The following is a 19,347-nucleotide window of genomic DNA, read 5'->3' on the forward strand; positions in this document are numbered from 1 at the left end:
GTGGCGGCTGCAGGGGGACACCGCATTGCCTCTCCAAGACCTCTGTTGTTGGCCTCCTCCTTTGGGCAGCTCATAGCGGCTTCAGGAGAGTGGGCAAGGATGAGGAAAGGCTGCTGCCTCCGAGGCCCATCCTTGTGTGACACACCGGCTCTGAAGTGCGAGCAGAGCACAAGGCCTCCCTGGAGGGGAAGAAACGGGGAGTGGAGAGGAGCACAATGAGCCTTCATTTTTAATTTTATTTTAATGCTTTGTAATCTGCATCTATTCTTTACCTTTGATGAGCTAGTTTTGGATGTGCAGCCAGAACCTGCACATTGGTATGTATGTGAGTGTGTGTGCCTTCTGAGGAAATGCAGCCCATATTCAATACAGAGAGCTGCTGACTGTGTAGCACAGCTCTATATAAAGCAGCTTTCTTGGGAGTGAAAAGAAATGTGGCCAGTTCTTAGGCGTAAGCCATGGCAACAAGGGCCAGTATGAGCAACAGAGATGGCTGGTGTCCATTGGAACAGGTGGGGAAGAAGGAGGGGATACCAACAGTAGGTGGAGCCAGAACTATTGACAGGGAGAACCAACTAATTCTAATTTTGTCCTTCCTTCTTCAACTCCACCTCCTCCTCCTTCCTGCACAATCTACAAAGGGCAACACTAAGACTAAGAAGGAAGCTGACAGTCAAGGCCACCCCCCAGACTGGTTGTAAGTAAGAAGGCAGGTACATGATAGCTGATGATGACTAAGGAGTAGACTAAAATTGGTGGGGCAGTACCCCATTCACTTTAATGCTTCAGCCTCCACTAGTCAGTACCCAGCATCTGAGTACCGTTTGGACCTCCCTATTCTGGCAAACCCCACTGTTGACATCTGTTTTGGGCCCTATTTATTATTATGTTTCCTGGACCAATGCTCTAAGCAGCAGCAGTCTAGCTGTCATTTTAATTTCCCACAGTCCCTTGGCATAGTATCACTATGGAGCATTGTGGGAAATGAAAATGGCAGCCCAAGTGTAGCTAGCAGTCACCATCACAGCCAGGTAAGCCTTAGTGGTTCCACCAGTATACACTCTGCCCAGGCCCCTCTCAGAGATGGAGTCTGGGCACTATTTTGCTTTTACTTATTTCATATGATGGTGTATAATGCAAAAGTGTTGAAGGGTAGTTATTAATGGAACTCAGATGGTAGGTTCCAGCTTTTGTTTGTTTCATGCATGTCTTTACATCTCATCAAGACCTCCACAAGGTGAAAAATGGTGGAATGTCTGAATCAAAGGCAATGGGGAATTGGACTTCGACCCAGGATTATGCCAGGAAAAGCAAGCACAGGAAGACAAGATGATGTAAATGCTGTCTTCTTATTGATTGTTGTAGCACTGGACTACTTTTCAGATAACAGAATCTCAGAGCTCATCCTTTGGAATGTGCTTTGTTCAGCATATATACAAACAAATTAGCATTTCCCGATGATGTTTGCATGTGGAAAGATGTTGAGTGTTAATGTTATGATAAGGGAGATAAATAGGGATTAAGAACTTGATCTAGTGTTGTAGAAGTCAAAGGCAAATTGAGAGAAGAGCCGGGCATCAACTTTTCAACCAGCCATTGTAGCTATACCCCATTCAGAAGCCTCCTGCAGACTTTACCTGGTAGTAAAGGTTATCTGCCTGCCGTGGCCATTTTTGCCTGCTGATTTCTGGTAGTCTTGGGATGTGAAAGAAATTCAATTCAATTTCTGTTTTAATGAGAAACTATCTGCTTTCTGTCCTTGAACCAGCACACAAACTGAAATACAATTGTCTTCCAAATTTGTACTGTTCCAAATTTTGCCATGCAGTTGCAGGCCCAGTTGCAGCACCTCCCCCTCCCCTCCCCAGGGTGATGGCAATAGCTAGGGTGTGCAGGAACAAACTGGACAAGACAATGATCTGTGGTGAAAATTGGCCACAACTTTATTGATTACAGATGTAGGTAGCATTTGGCTCAGGCATTTCAGTCTCCTGCTGGATGGCAGAAATCCTCGTGCCCAGGATTGTGGCCTTCCCAAAATGCTAATCTACTGAGGTGACCATTCTAAGGCTACCACTAGAAGGTCTACAGCCCATCTCCCCCACACGGCGTCTGAACAGAGACTTCTACTCAGACCCCTTTAATGGGGTACTCTTGAGTTCGCACCCACTTCAGGTTTGGGCTATATCTAATCCACGGCCCAAACTAAGGACCCAGAGTGTCCTCAGTCCAACCTGGGATAATCCATGGCTGTACTGATTCAGATCTGCCCCCTGGAATAATTCTAGTTTTATAGTGTCATACAGACAAGCTGGTGTATGGAAGCTGCCTGTGCATCTCATTCTCCCCCCCTCTTCTTGCCACCCAACCACCCTCTCTTTGGGCATCCCTGAATTTTGCCAGATTGACACAATCCAATCCAAGTTGATCCAAGACTGCCTCAGTCTGATCTGGCCAAATCTGAAGTCAACCTGAACTGGCAATGTTCAGTTACAGGTAGGTAGCCATAGTCAAAACAAAATTAAAAATTAAAAAAAAAATCCTTCCAGTAGCACCTTAGAGACCAACTAAGTTTGTTCTTGGTATGAGCTTTCGTGTGCATGCACACTTCTTCAGATACACTGAAACAGAAGTCACCAGACCCTTATATATAGTGAGGGAGTGGGGAGGGGTATTACTCAGAAGGGTGGTGGGAATGGGTGATTCACAGCCAATCAATTTTATTTTGTTTTGGCATAGTTCAGTGTGGGACCCAGGATTCAACCAGACCCAGTGAACAATCCAAGCTTTAGAGCAAGTGTGGGGTACAGCTGACTGTATGTCTGACACTGTTAATTTTTCTTAAAGTAAAATAATGTGGATTTTTAAAAATTAAAATTTTATTTTATTTTATTTTTTAAAGGTAAAAGGAAGGACATCTCTGAAAAACAAAAAACAAAACTGCACCAATCTGAGGTGTTCAGTAGCCAGTGCTTCCAGTGCTTCAGTTAAACCCAGGAGAAGACATCACAAGGTAACTGCTCCGATGGCATTTTGTTTTGTTTTCTTTCAAATTAGGAAGTGTGGGCAACAAGGGATGTTGCAGAACAGTGCGCAAAATGTTTGAGGGAAAGGAAATGCAAGCATACACACACACACACAACACCTCACCATGATAAATAAAACTCAACCCCACACCTAAAGCATCCTGTGAATTAGACAGACAAGCAAAAGCCTCATTCACAGTGGAAGAAAACTTTCAAGAAGTTGGAGGAAATATTTCAATGCATCACTAATTTCTAGAGATCAAGCCATGGTGAAAGACACTAGAGCAGTATGGTTTAGGTCCCCCCCCCCCGTTCGGTTGACAGGAGAACTCACTGCCCAAATTTAAGTGACCAGAACTGAGCCAGAAATTGTTCTCTCATTTGGATTTTAGTCTGAGGGGGGAGATGAATTCTGGGGCTTTTAAAGCTTGCCTCTCCTTGGAGGAAGGCTTCAACAATCCTCTGAATTTATTTTGCAATAAATAAATGGCTCAGGAAATAGGTTTGCTAGCATCTCTGGTGGTTTATCAGTGTGCACATACACACTGGTGGGATGGAAAGCTTTAAACAAGCCAAAAGAACTGAAAGCTGTGGCAAGCTCCATATGCTCGAATCCTGGAAGTAATTTGAGAAATTCTCCCAGGCATAATGGAATTCAGGAAGAATTGGGTGTATGGCAAAGTATATACACACACAACAATAAAGAATGTGTGTTGGTGTGCTTTGAAGCCTGTTCTTTCATAAACTACTCACCATCTATTTATATTAACAGGTGGCAGAGTAGTTTTATATAGATTGCGTATCTCAGGTGTAGAGAAGAAGGTTAGGGGAAAACTCCTGCCTAGAGAGCGGCTGATATTCAGTGTAGACAATACTGTAGAGCTGGATGTGCCGATAGTCTGATTATTCAGTATAAGGCAGCTTCCTATGAACAGGAAAAGGGCTGTAACTTGGTGGCAGAATACATGCTTTGAATGCAATAGGTCCAATGTTCTTGGCATCTTCAGGTAGGGCTTAGAAGGTATGTCCCCTGAATGAAAGCCTTGAGAGCCTCTGCCAATCAGAGTGGATAATGCCGAACGAGATGAAACATTTTGTTACAGATTTGTGGGAGGACTCCCCTAACCCCTAGACATTAATAAATGGCAGGATTTTGATTATTTGGGATGTGAAGGGAGAAATACCAGCTGCAGAGGAATTCCTGGACTAGCCTATGTAAAACGACCAGGCCAAGCTAGGGCCATTAAGAAACATTGAGGGCCATTAGCAATGCAAGAGGACTGTCCTTCCTCCTTGCCCTGAGATGGGAACAGAAATGGGTTTGGAAGGTTGCCAGGTAACCAGGGGTTGAGGTGACAGGAAAAGAGAGTTTTATCAAGGTGTTCTGGGATGAAAAAGGAGGAAGAGGAAGGACTGGGATCCATCTTGGGCAGGTTAGCTGGCTGGGAGAGAGGCCTTTGACTCCATGGCTGCACTGCTGTGCGGTACATGCCCCTCTTGAAATGACCTGGACCCCCTCCATGCAGACTGAAGGTGCAAATAGGCGGCTGAACTATATTTCTTAAAGCTACAACGGTCTCCACCATGTCTCTATTCTCCAAAGGAACACAGACCCTGGGTGAGTGCTTGGGCTCTTGCCACTGCACAGCAGAGAAAGGGGAAGGCACCCAAATTTTGTAACAATATCATAGAGCTCTGCTTTAGAGTAGGAGTTCTTGTGCATCAGGGAGGTTCTTGAAGTTCTGGGTAAAATCCAGCATAAGTTAACATCCCATTAGCATAAGGATTTCTGCTTGTGTGACAGACCATTCCTCCTCTCCTCTGCAGAGGATTTGTTGAGGGCACAAGGTGTGCATGGGGGGGGGCGAGGAGTCCCATGGTGGGGGCAGAAATCCTTGCACTGACTAAACGTGGTAATTTGCAAAGAGTCTTGTGCAGCACTTTGAAGCCCCAAGAACCACCTGATAACCATGGCTTCAAAGTGCCACAATGGTTCTGCTGGTGAACTGAAGTTCGGGTTTGTGAAGAGCTATGTGGGGTGCCATGCACAAGGCTTTGCCAATGGCACCAAACAGCTCATTGGCGGCATAGACCTGTGGATCCTGCAAAGCTCTGCAAGCCCTAGTGTATGATGTCAGGTGTAAGGTAGGTGTGGCTTGGCCAAAATGGCCCTGAGGACCACATAAGGAGGCCTAATTAGGCACAGGGCTGGGGTTCCCCACCAATGAGCTAATGAATATCAAATAAGTGAAATCTCTCCAACCAGACTTCAGTTGATATAACCCTTGTCTTTTGAATGGTGACATTTTAATACTTCCAGCTGTTGAACTTATTGCTAAATATGTTTACCGTCTCTGTATAATAAAAAAGCTTTTATTACTTTTACTGTGGGCAGAAGAAAAGAAGGCTTTAAATCTTGAGTCCTGAAGTGCTTGTCTCCATCTTAAAAAGCAGTCAAGCTTTAGTGGGTGGGAGAATTGGGGGGGGGGGAGAGAAATGTCTTCTAGGGATGTAGTTTATGAGACTACTCTTCTTGCAGTGGTGGCTCATATATTTTAAATAAGTGCAACCATTTCTACATAAATGAAATGATAATCTAACAGAAAGTACTGTTTTTGTAAAGTAAGCAGATGATTTTATGGCCTGAAAGATGGAAATTTGTAAATGAGGGGACCGGCTGATGTGTATCGCCTGATCATGAAATGAACAAGTTGATTTCTTGCTGTATTCCTGGAATATATTAAGTGGCACGACATTATTGCTGATTCACACAAACTCTGTTTGGGCTTTCAGGCCCCCCCAGCTATAAGTACATGAGCCAGGTGAGTGAATCCTGTGTATATCCCATGTCATCACCTTCCATAGGAGCCAACTCCAGGGGGCTGTGGGTGCTTGGGCACCCACAATAATATAATTGTGGGAGCTGGGCACCCACAAAGTCAATGGGAAAAGCTGGCAAGTGGCAGCAGCACCTGGCTGGGTGGGAGAGATGCATTGGACTCCATGGCTGCACTGCTGTGTGGTACAAGCCCTTCTTGAAATGACCGTGCTGTGAGATCTGAACTCTCTCCATGCAGATAGGTGAATAAACCACATTGGTTAAAGCTATGGCAGTCTCCACCATGTCTCTATTCTCCAAAGGAACACAGATCCTGGGTGAGTGCTTGGAACCCCTTGGGTTTTGCCACCACTTTGAAGAGAAAGGGGGAGTGCCAGTGAACGAGGCACCCTATTCTGTGGGGTGGGGCTCGGACCCAATGGCAGAGTCTCTCTGCCTCCAAGTCTGAGTGCCTCCCTGTGGAAAAGGGTGCCTTGCTGGCTGCGGAGAAGAGGAGCCGCCAGTGCCGGCCAACACAATGTAGACGTGCGACGGCACACACTCACACCTGCACATGTGATGTCACAAGTCTGCGTTGCAGCAGAGGGCACCCACAATCCTGAGGGTGAGATGGCACCCCTGTCCCCTCCTCAATGTTATCCACACCCTGGATACATTATTTGTAGTGGAGCAGCCTAATAAAGGTGTGCTGGATATCCCCATATCTGAGGATTGCTGGCAAGCTTCCCTATTATATAAACATGGGCAGCATCAAGGATGGGACATCATGGGAGGAAGGGCAAACACAGGATGAACACTGGGGTCCCCATTCTTCTATCCCATGCAATAATCACTGGAGGATGCCTTCTTTGTGATGAGTCCTGCCTCTCTCTCTCTCTCTCTCTCTCTCTCTCTCTCTCTCTCTCACACACACACACACACACACACACACACTGTTACCCCGAAGGTGCATGTTTTAGATGAGAGGTAAAAACATATATTTTAGAATTGGTGCTGTTAATGCTTGAATGTATGGCTCAGAGTTTTGATACTTGCATATTTTAAGATGGTGATATCTTGCTTACGATATGTTTTAAGAACTTGATTCTTATTGTTGCAACAAAACTTTGAGATTCTTTAGAATTTGCTAGAAACTGATTACATTTAAAACGCATATGTTGCTATTGTTATCAGGGCAGATTATAATAATTTAAAATTTGGAATTAAAAGAGTTTTAAAAATTACATTCACAGGAATAGGGCATAAACACACACACACACACACACACACACACACACACACACTTCTTTTTTACTTGGCTAAATGATGGTTTAAATGCTAAGAAGGGACTGCAGCATTATACAAGCCACCCACTCAGATTAACTACAGATGGATTAGTCCATAAATCAATTGTTCAAGGCACCACACGATCCCCAAAGAAGAGCCCTCGGAGACCTTGTAAATAAATAAAACTCTGCATGATCTGCTCATTATGATTATTATGGTCAAATTACCATTGTTGAGTTATTCTTCACTGCAATATCTAGAGACAAGGCTGCAGATGGCTCGCTACATCTAAGACATATTGAGGTTTCCCCCTTCCTTGTCTTATACCTTGGTGAATATAACAAACAATTCACTTTGGCACTAACACATAATATGTGAAGATTGCTTCATAAAACGCATTTGAGCAAAGCTCAAAGGAGCAGTGGCAACAAAGCCTTGACGGGAAGTACTGCAAGAACCCACATTATGTTCAATGTCCAAGTCCAGTCCAAAGAAGCCCAGGAAAATAGATTTATATTCTCTTAAAACAAGCAAAACAATGCTCTTTAAAGACATTCAAGTCTTTGTAAACTACTGACATACCAAATCTAAGCATGGATGCCTGCAGCTAATCTAGAGGTTCATATGCATGCAGATGCAAACACGGTGCTTTTATATGTACTTAGAGGGATGTGGGGTAGAAATTTGGTTTAGTTCACATTTAATGAGAAACTACTTAATTCACGCTTTCCAAAACAGCACGCAAACTTAAATGCAGCTATTCCTTAAAATTCACATTCCTGCAAGTTCTTTGACAAGGCTATCCATTAGAGTAATGCACATGAAGATGCATATTGTTGCATGCCACACCAGTGAGATTCCAGGGGTTCCAGGCACACTTGCCCAGCGTTTATGTTTCCTTTCAGGACTGAGGCACAGCAGACACTGTGGTGTCTTTAGGATATATGGTTTATTCTCACAAATATACAACCTGAGCCTATGATGGAGGGGCTCACAGCACTAACACACCAAGAAAGTTTTGTTTCTCTCATACAGTAGCTGCCACCTTGGATACAAACAGAAATCAACCATTATGCTCTGATCCTCTCTCCAGCTTGCTGCCTTTACCAGCCTACAACCTTCTCCCTCTAGGCCGCATCACAGCTGACCCCAAAACTACTTCAAACTACTCTGGCTTTGTCTTCTAACACACTCTGAGATGAGGGAGGCCACCACCCCTACCCCTTGGCTGTTTGGCTCAGAGCCTTTGCTTTCTTAATGGCTCATTACCTTCCCATTGTTTTCTTAATGGCTCATCTCCTTTCCTTTGTTTTCTTAATGGCTCATCTCCCAGGCAATTTCCTGAACATAGGAAACTGGAACCATGGTTTAGGAATCTGTTTTATATTTTAACCAGTGTTGGATCCAGGAGTTCAGGAGGCTTGGTTAAATTCTAACACTTACCGGGTCCAGGAGTTTAAGGGAGCCTGCAACCCCCAAACTCATCCATCCATCCTCCATCCATCCATCATCTTAGGGAAATTTGTTACAACAGAGAGTTATGAAAACTGCACAGTTTTAAAGATAGGTGCAGGGAGAACTAATATATATTTATTTTACCTTAGGCAATTGAATTCTTTCTTACATTAATATATAGACAATCTGTTAAGATGATTTGTAAGCTTTTATAAGTAGCTTTATCTCTTCATTCCACACAAGGAAGATGAAAAAATTATTTATTTTAGCTTTTCATCTAATCAACATGGAATCATCCGCCTCCCCCCAATATTTATTTACATTGGGATGAAATCTCTTGATGCTAAAAGAACTGGAGACAGGAACTGATATTGCCTTTTCTGGTCTATTGTCTCCTGAAAATGTAGCCACACATGCTTCTGCAAATGAGAGTCCTCTATTTTTTTCCAAAGGAAGTGTTTTCCCTTTTATTGTAATGCTGGGTAGAATTGGCAGAGTGGGGGAATAAGCAATCACAATTTCATTAAATCACGTTGAATTACTTGGAAATGCCAAAAGAAAAAAGATTTGCAATATGCAATATTTGCTCTGCAAACTGACTGCAAATGGAATATTTTTTAATATTTAGTCTATATCATGTTATTTATTCTTTGAAAAATGACATATTTGTTTTTGTTTTTCTAAGTAGAACATAAGGCAAATTATATTAATTAGGCTATTTACATGATTTCCTAACTCAGAGCAGGGAAACTTGCCTTCAGCTAGCAAATAATTGGAATTACAATTGCTAGAGATATCACAAGTTTGTTAATTATATCAGACTCCATCAAGCTCAGAGGCTAAGCTAAACGATTTGCTTCTCCCCTTTTCTTCCCATTGAGCTGTTATAAGATTACATGCACAGTTTCATTGGCCAGCTCAGTTCAATGGGTTCATGCCTTTGGTATAATGGGTGGAGTCAGTTGCTGAGGCAATGCAGCACTAAATATTGTCTCATTGTCCCAGTTTTACAGTGCATAACCAAAGACATGGAAATCTAACGTGCAACTGAGTGCTGATATGATGACTGCAGTGGAAAACAGGGAGCTGCCTTCTGCTGTAGGTATGAGGAACCTGAAACCTTCCAGTTGTTGGACAACAACTTCCATCCTCCCAGACCATTGGTCATGCTAGAAAGGACTTATGAGAGCTGAAGTCCAACAACACCAGGAAGGTCACAAAGTCAGGCCAATGGTCCATCTAGCTCTGTGGGGGTTGTTTTTTTTTTTGCCCCAGACTCATCTAGATGTGTCAGGATTAGGGATGAGGAAGAAAATTTGATCCAGTTCAGCTGTATTTATTTAACGTAATCTGAACTTTCTGAAAGAGTAGTCTTTACTTTCTGAAACAGTCATCATTCATAATTCACACCTTTAATTATGGGGTGCAATTCTCCACATAATGTTTAACCCAAAAAATGCACATATTGGGGAAAATGTGCATAAAAATTGATGCTAGTGAAAATAACATACTGAATTGCTTGCAAAATAAATTGCTTGCAAAAATGTGTACATTGGTCTAAACCATGTACAGATATTTGTTCATTAGGATAAATTCACACTAAAATGTTGAATAATTTTAATGAGGATTTTTTTATTTAAAAAAACATAAATTGATGCAGAAATGTTGAAAACTGAATTTAAGATTGAAAAAAGAAGAAAGAAAATAAAAACTGAGAGAACCAGATTTGACAAATCCTTCCATCCTTACTAGGGACTGAACCTGAAAGATAGCTTCTCTATGAAATGAATGCAAGTTAGATTTTTACACTTCAGTGGGTGATACTGTACATTTCCCAACTCACCAGGATAAAGCTAGCCCTACTCCCTATCTGACTTAAATTACACTTTAATAGTGTACCCACTATTCTTAACTCAGATCAAAGTTTTCATGCCAAAAGGTGGGTTGATTTGTTTCCAGAATCACTAGCAGACAGAAGAGCAGCACATAGAGTGATTTCATCAGTGGCCAAGCCACCATTTTCTTTCCTGCAGACTGCCTCAGGCAATCTCTTGGGGCACATTACAAAGCCACAACATCACATGAGTTTATGATAATCTTTTCACGTATTCCTTTCCTTCTTGATAAGATGGTGCAGTATCCAGACCCTGAACATTTTGGAGGAAAGAAAATGATGTCCCGGACACTAAATAAATAGCTCTGTGCTCTTCTTTATTGCTGTCACTGTCATGAGTGACACCCTCCTTGAGAGCAAAATTCACATTTCCTCAATGAGGATCAGCTGAAATAATACTTTTCTGGGCCGCAGCTCAGCTTTGCACACAGAATGTCCAAGGTTCAATCCCTGGCATCTCCATGTTGGACTTCGGGTGTCCCTTTCCTAAAAATTTGGAGAGCCACTGTCAGCCAGAGCGGACAACTTTCTATGTTCAGTGATCCCTGTTCAAGCCCTTTGAGCAGGTTGGCAGGTAGCCACCTGAGTGTCGTTCTTGAGCATACTGAAGCTGCCTTTCTTTCTGAGTCAGATCAACAGTTGACCTAAGTGAGAATTGCTACCATGACTACAGCAGCTCTCCAGATCTTAGGCAGAAGTCTTGCTCTTGAAGATTCCTTAATTGGAGAAGTCTAAGATAGAGCCTGTGACCACCATGTGCATGTAAAGCATGTCCTCTAGCAATGACCTACAGCCCCTCCTCAAAACCTGAACCCAATTTCCATACTTCATTGACAACCTGAACATTTCCACTGGGTTAGAAAAGTAAAGGAATTTGGCGAGGATGCAGAAGCTTCTGCAAAGCCCTAAAATCAATGATGTTCCCTTTGGACAGCAGGAGATTTCTTTAATATCGAGCATGTCAGTAATATTTTGGCACTGATTAAAAGACCTGTCGGACACATCCCCACTCTCCAATTCCCACTGCATAGCTACCCATTGAGCCACAGCTTTAACAGCCGTTCCCAGGAAAAACACAGCCCAAGATGTACGGGCGAAGATGATTGCTGGCAAAGATTAACAGTATAATGCTGCCCATGCTTTCTTGGGATTATGCACAGAATCGCATTGTAAAATAAGTTTCATTCAAATTGGAAGGCTATTTTAAAAAATTTTTAAGATGAACCACTGTGGTCGGTGATTCTTTTGTCTTACAATGCAGAGCAGGATTATAGAATGCAGCTCAAGTATCCATGGGAGATTTTAACACATTTTAAATTATTGTCTAACATGGTAGTTTCTTTTCCTGCAGGAAAATAAAGCTGAGATGGATGCACTTGCTCTGCCACCAACATTTTATTCTCCTTAAGTGAGGCAAGCTGTATTCCAGGCATGAATTAGACTTTTTGGGGACAGATGACCTCTGCTTCCCTTATTGCTGGGAGGAAAACCACATATTCTTCCACCCCTTAATTCATGTGTCCTGAGGGAAAAATAAACCACCAGCTCTTTCTGATGTAATTATTTCATGAGAAACCGCGAAGGCCTAAACTAACAGAGGACTGTTGCTAGTTTTGATCATTAAAAAGTGAAAGAAAAGGTGACTGGTTGTTACACAGACCCTAGCAATCTTAATTCCTATGCAATTTCAGGAAATTTAATTTTGCAGTACGGCTAGGAGTTTTCTGTTTTCTTTTCCCCCCCTTCTTTTTTTTTCCTTTTTGCTTATAACAAGCTGCTGTGTCACATTTAGCAGTGACAGGCAAAGAAAAGAAACTGCTTGGGTCAAACAAAAGAACAGTACTTATTCCCAGCCTAGATCCGAGAGAAAGACTGGAATTCTAATTATGTGTGTGGCATTTTTCCTTTCCTTCATCATAGTGATGAGACCCATAAAGGCACAGCCCACCCATGAGGTAAAGTGAAGTGACTGCCTCAGGGGGCAGGACCCACAGGGGCAGCAGATCCAGCCCCCAAAGAGTGCATTGCCTATTGCTGCTGCCACTTTGGCAGCAACAGCTGTTATGTCACTGCTACCTTGGAGACCAGGTCTCCTGCTTCCTTCTCAGCAACCCCCCCCCCTGGTGCCACCTCTCTAGCAGCCTCCTGACAAATAGGAGCTGCTGCTGTTCTCCTCCCACCCCTGGTGACCAAATGGTGGGAGCTGGCCTCTGGGGTCTCCTGCATTCTGTACCCGCCTAGTGTGATTTAGAATGGGTCCCTTCCTCCGCAGCCCCCATGATGACCTTTGATTCCCCTCCTTATTCCCAATGTCTTTATTCCTCCATTCTTTCTTATGTAGACCTTCACTCACCCCTTCTTCCCTGGCCGGTAGGAGGGTGCACTGTTGGGGGGGGGGGTTTGCCTCAGGTGCCAAAATGTCTTCTTCTTTTCTTTTTCTTTTTCTTTTTGTAAATAATTTTTATTCATTTTCCAATAAAGAGAAGAAGAAAAAAACCATTCATATTAATAACAAATCAAGCCAAATCTTACCACATTCAAAAACAAAAAAACAATACAGCCAATTATAGAGTTCCAAATTAATTAATTTCAATGGGACTTCCCATGTTCTGGATTTCAAGAGCTAAATGTCCACCCTTTATCTGTCTGCTATCTTCTTTGTTACTTGACAATTTTCCAATCGCTGGTATAACTCTCTATCTTGTTTTATTTAACCATTCCTTATTTCTATAATCACGCAGGGGGCATTTCCCACATTGTTCTCAGTCTTCCTATTTTTAAAGCACAGTCCTCCTTCGATGACCCCTTCTTTTCTGCTGATTGTTGCTCTAATAGGCTCTGGGCTTCCATCCAAGGTTGAAGTTAATTAGCGACTTTGCACTGTCTTTGATTTGTCCAAATCAGCCAATGTTTCAAATGTACTGTAGAGGTGTACTTGGCAATCAGTAAGTTACACAAAGATTGTTTCGGTTTCCCCATAAAAAACCCACGCCAGATCTCCGGGGCCCTCAGACAGCTGGCAGGCATCCAGAGTTTACAGTAACTCTCTTTTCAAACTGTATGTGATAATATTGCATGCAAGCAAATGCATCCTCTGTAAAGTACACCCCTTTTGTAATTTAAAAAAATAGTTCCAATCTCCCCCCATTAAAGGAGACTTTTCCTGATCATATCCTTTCTCTTTCTGCGTCAGAGCTTCTACCGTCACTATCTTCCCTCCTCTGCCCAAGCTGATCTGATCATACCAGATCTTACTCTGCCAATTTTGATCAGGGATCTCCACCGAGTACTACTGCGATTGTGCCAATACGTTCAAATATTTTACTCCTCCTGTGTTTCCTTTGGGTAATTAATTCTTTCTCGGTGACATTTGCCAAATCATGAAATAGCAGATATAATGAATACAAAAACATGGCAGCCTCTCACCTCATTCACCAAGACGACAAGATAGAAGTCCAAAACTTGGCCTCCAGTGACTGTGTAGTTTAGCAGATTTTTCTTTTAACTCTTTCCGTCCAGAACATGCCTTTTTTTTGCCAAATCTTTTTAATTTTTAGGAAACAGGGACTCCCGGCTGATGAGACTGACTTTGGAGAGTTGCCAAATTCATGACTTGGACATTACCCAGCGCCCCTGCCTCCACATCTTGTTGCAAAGTGCAGATAACAGACAACCTGTGGGTTGCGCAGCCCCCCCCTGGCTAGGGGGGGGGGTTTGAACAGGGTTAATTACCCTCATTTAACCCTGAATTACTGGCACGACTGGCTGTCCGATCTCTTGGGAGTTGCCGTATCTCATCGCTGGAAGCCAGAAGTCCCAGGTGCCAAAATGTCTTAGGCTGGCCCTGGACTCATATCTCCTGGCATTTTACAGGTGAAAATAGAAACATTTGTGTGATTACAAATCTCTATACTCACACCAAGCATTTCTATCTGAGTGCCTCCCTCAGGCTCTCTCTCTCTCTCTCTCTCTCTCTCTCTCTCTCTCTCTCTCACACACACACACACACACACACACAGAGTGGTGGCTGGTACTCATTGCATCTGGTTGGGAGTCCAACCATAGGTGGAGCCAGAACCAAGGAGAGGCAGAGCCAACTAATTCTAGCTTTGTCCCCCTCCTGGCAATTCTGAGACTCAAGAGAAGGAAGGTGACAGCCCTGGTTGTAAATAGGAAGGCAGAATGGCAGCGTTGAAGAACTCAAGAACATAAGTAGGAAGGCAAGCGTGGTGGGCAGTACCCCATTTGCCCCAGTAAAGCAGCCACACAATTATGGGCCATGCCTCAGTGACAGAGCATCTGTCTTGCATGTGTTAGGTCCTGTCCTAGGTTAAATCCCTGATGTCTCCAGCTAGGGATAAGGCAAAAAGCTCCTGCCTACAACACTGGAGAGACACTGCAAGTCAGAGCAGATAATACTGAGCTAGATGGACCAATGATCTGGCTCAATAAAAGACATTTTCTTATATCCCTATACATTACTGTTTGCTTATTTAAAGAAATACAAATGAATACATACCAGTAGTGATGAAGGGGTGGAAATAATTCTTTTTAATAAATACACATTAAAAAAACCCCAAATGTATATAAGCAGATCCTTGTCTACTGAAATGATAAGTTCATAGGGCTGGAATAACATTCTGTATAGACATTAGAATCATCATACCATGATTGATCACCCAAGTAAGTGATAAACCCAAGGAAAATCAACAAGTTTCTGCATTATCAGAGCAGATTATACAGTGCTGCCATAATGCAACAGAGAGAAGAACAGTGTTCCTCTGACACATGTGACTTTCTAAGTTTCTTTGGGAACTTCCTTGAGAAGTTACACTTGGTAGTCAGCCTGGGAAACCTGAGAACCAATGAAAGCTACCTCAACACTAGTAACTTGAAAGGTCTGCCAACTGATAATGAAAGCCTAGTTTCGACTCTAGGAAAAAAATTCTTCCCAGTTTTACTGCATAAACTGAATTTTGGGTTCATCACATGTTTTGTCATATTCCATGCCAATCTGGATCTTCACAGAAAAGGTGTCAAGGCTGGAGAGGCAAGACAATGTTGGGTGCAAGGCAAGGCAAGGCTGGTCAGAAGTTCCAATGCAACAGATAACTCTGAGCAAGCAACTTGCTCCAACAAGGTTTCGGAGCAGACAACTAAATTCTACCTCTTCACAAAAGAATCCAGAGCCTTAAAGTATATCTGGCCTGCAGATAGGCACTCCTCCATTCCATAGCTTCCCTCTCTGTGCAACTGGACTGGTAAAGTGTGGTGAGAGTCATGTGGTTCCTCGGGCTCAGGGGAAGGCACCTGTGAGGATCTGGACTCTGGCCATAGTTTATCCAGGAGGTTCCTCTGGGGACTTGTCACTCAGCTTCAGTCGCAGTAGTCCTTTGATCTCCCGAGTCCTAAGCTTGATCTGGGTCCTTAGTGGGTGCCTCTGTGGCATTTGACTCTGTGTTCAGGGGTCATGACAATGGCTCTTTCCAAGAGGATCCTCCTCTTGACTGCTTAGCAGTTTTAGGCAATCTGGTGACTCTTTTTCAGTATGCTCAGTGAATGTATGTACAGATGAGAATGGGCATGATAATGAGCTGTTGTGCCAATGTCCAATCCCCAAAGAGTTATTGGTGGATTGGTGTTGTTAATTCCTATATTTCTATTCCATAAATTAAAAGGGCATATTTAGTTGGCGTCTCTTTACAGACATCCAATAAATTGCATGAATGACTATTTTTAAAACACTTCCTTTGATAAATTGGTGTGCAACCTTTATCATCTTGTTGATTTCACAGTGCAATGATCACCTAATTACTTCTACTTATTCCTAACATGTGAACACCTGTAGTTCCATCTTAATGTTTTACTTCATTTCTGTCTGTTTCTTGTTTATAACGCACCAGCCACTGAGAGAATCTACCTGCCAGTGAGAGAATCAGGGCAGTGGAGAATCAACAAAGGCAATCTACCTCTGTTCCTTGGTTCATGTTCCTCTTAGAAGTCTTTTTTTTAAAAAAAGAAAAAAGCCTCAGAGCTAAAAAAAAAATTGGACCTCTGTAAGGCACAAAGGTATGGAACTGTGGCCTCTAACCACTAGTTTCCAGCACCTTGCCTTCTGCACCACAGCCACCTGTGTCCTTAAGATGCTAGGTTTTAGGTAAAAAGGCATCTCATTAGCTGAATTTTCACCCTGGAAGTTAGGTAACCTCCCAGCTGACTTTCCAAGCCAATCAGGACTCACCTAACTAGGTCTAGTTCAAGGTCAACAAGTCCCAAAATTAACTAGTTCCAGTTCAAATTCATCCCTTTAGAAAATCAACTAGTTTGGTCCACATACAGTTCAAGTTGAAGTTTATCCAAATTACCCTTGGCAAATATTTCTCAGCATGCATAATTTTACAAGCTGTTGTACTGAAATATAAAATACACTTAGGATGACTAAGAAAAACAGCAACACACACACACACACACACACACACACACACACAGCAATGTTAATGGTTTAATTTATCCCCCCCCCCCCATTATGATCTTTACACCTAAAGGCCAAAAGATTTCAAAGCATAAAAACATTTCAGATAATGAACTTGAAAGTGAACTAGAAATCGTTCAGCATTCTGCTCCAAAACAAACTTTAAAATAATTCACCTGGTGATTATGGGAATTATTTTCAGGTGCAGTTCAGAAAATTTTGAACTAATTAAGTGAACTTGATTTAACTCAACTCATTAAACCAAACATTCAGATGAAGCCCGAGTAGTCAAGTCAGTTAATCAGTCTAATCAGCTAATATTAAGTGTGAGGACTCTACCTGCTCTTTCCTTTCCTTGCTGCTACCTTAGATCATAAACCAAACTTTCCTTCCTTTGACTGAATCTGCTTCCAGTCCCTTCAGCCCTCTGTTGCAGCCTTGGGATTTGACCATTTCTCTGGCCCTTTGATCCTCATCTGCCAGAACCAGCATGTGACCTACAGTCCATCAATACTATTTTTACTACCCTTCTGATCCTTCGCCACCTGCATCCAAACTGGACTGCAGCTGTAGACAATATTGGAGGTAGGCCAAGTTCCGAGCACCCTTTAGGTTGTTCTTCATACTTGTCAGTGCTTTTAATAGCTCCTATTCCACCATTATTAATTCACACAGAATGCCACACCTTTGTCCAGATTGTTAATGAAGATGTTAAATCTGATGAGACCCCTGTAATGCCCCACTTAGAAAACCTCCCCGTGATTTGGTGTGGTGCCATTTCTCATTACACTATGTTTGCACTCAACCAGCCATTTTAAAATCCAAATGGCAGGGCTCCATGTCTGAGCCAAATTGAATTTAATTTTGCAAGTAAAGATTTTGCATCCACTGCTTTGCTGAGACTCAGATAAATTACACATTCTTTCATCCACTAATTTTGTAATGTTATCAGAAAAAGCAATCAAGCTTTGAAGATTACTAATACTCCCTGCCTGTTCTCCACTGGACCATGGAAGATCAGTCACTTAAAAATCCGAATCCCTGAGTTATCAAAGCATTGCTGCTACACCAGCCTGGGGACTGATTAATTTTTAAAATATTATATTGGTTTAATTCACTTTAACACACATGGGAGCTCCTCTGACCCAGAGCTTGACTGTTCAGTGGGCAGCATTCCTTACTTATTAGCACCAGATAATTTATAAGAACATGATAGTATTGGTTGCTTGATAGTCTCACCTTCCAAGGCATAAAACCAGGAAGAATCTCAGGATATTAAAATCAGGCCATATTGTCAACAGGGAAATCAGTTTTTCTGCACTCCTTAAGACATCTCATCAAATCACCACAATGTATATTCAATAGTTGACAAGTTCATAATGTTAAAAATAACACAGCCACCAGCATTTGGGGTAGGGGGGTAGGAGAGCCTTCTAGCCTGAACAAATGCCTGCCAATATGTCTCCACACATCAAATGCTGCTGTTAGTGACACATAATACACATTTATAAGACCATGTCAGTTCACAGAAACAGCCGTGCTAGTTTCTGTGAATGAAAAAGCCACAATGGTAAGCACTATTGGCTGTTATTTGGGCCGCACATTGCATTAACCCTGTTCATTTTTTTTTTTTAAAAAAAATGAATCAGAGCCCTCAAAGGTATCTTTGTCGTGTGTGTTTGCTCAGGACTGACCACAATTTCCATCCTTAATGCACTTAATGTAGTTTGGCTGTTGATGACCACTTTGGTGTCCCTGCTGCTGTAGAACATAAAGGCCCTCCTCCTTTTGGAGATACCGGTAAGTTACAGGAACACCACCTCTGCAGTTCTGCAACAAAGTGCCAGCTCTGGGTTTTAGGAGGTCTTGAACAACAACAAAATCCTCTGTAGGTCTCCTTCTCTGAATGTACGTTGATGCCAGCAGTGGAGGAGGTGGGGAAGGTGGGACACCTGCAGGATGCCACCTTAAGGGTTTCCATTACCCAAGGTGGCAGTTTCACCCTGCCTCATGGGTGAGCTGGTCCTGTTGCCTCTGATCCTGGAGGTAACACATAGACCTCTTTACTAATAGAAATTGGTAGCATTATCCTCCAGGAGTCTAACTCCTTTTTAAGTTGGTGGCCATCACCTCGTTTTGTGGGAGCAATGTGTTGCTGAGTCACAGATATTAACTACAACTAGACCTATTATAGGAGTCAACTGTCACTCTGACATCCCACCTTTAGAAAGGAAATTTACAGGAAGGCTTATTACCACACCTACTTCAAAGAAGCTGTGTGAATGAGGCAGAGAAAATGAATACAGCATAAATGAAGAGCAAAGCATGTGAATAAATAAATGGGTATCAATCGAAAACAAACAAACAAAAACAAATAAATCACATATCCAGCAAG

This window comes from Lacerta agilis, chromosome Z, assembly GCF_009819535.1.
Source record: "Lacerta agilis isolate rLacAgi1 chromosome Z, rLacAgi1.pri, whole genome shotgun sequence".
NCBI lineage: Eukaryota > Metazoa > Chordata > Lepidosauria > Squamata > Lacertidae > Lacerta > Lacerta agilis.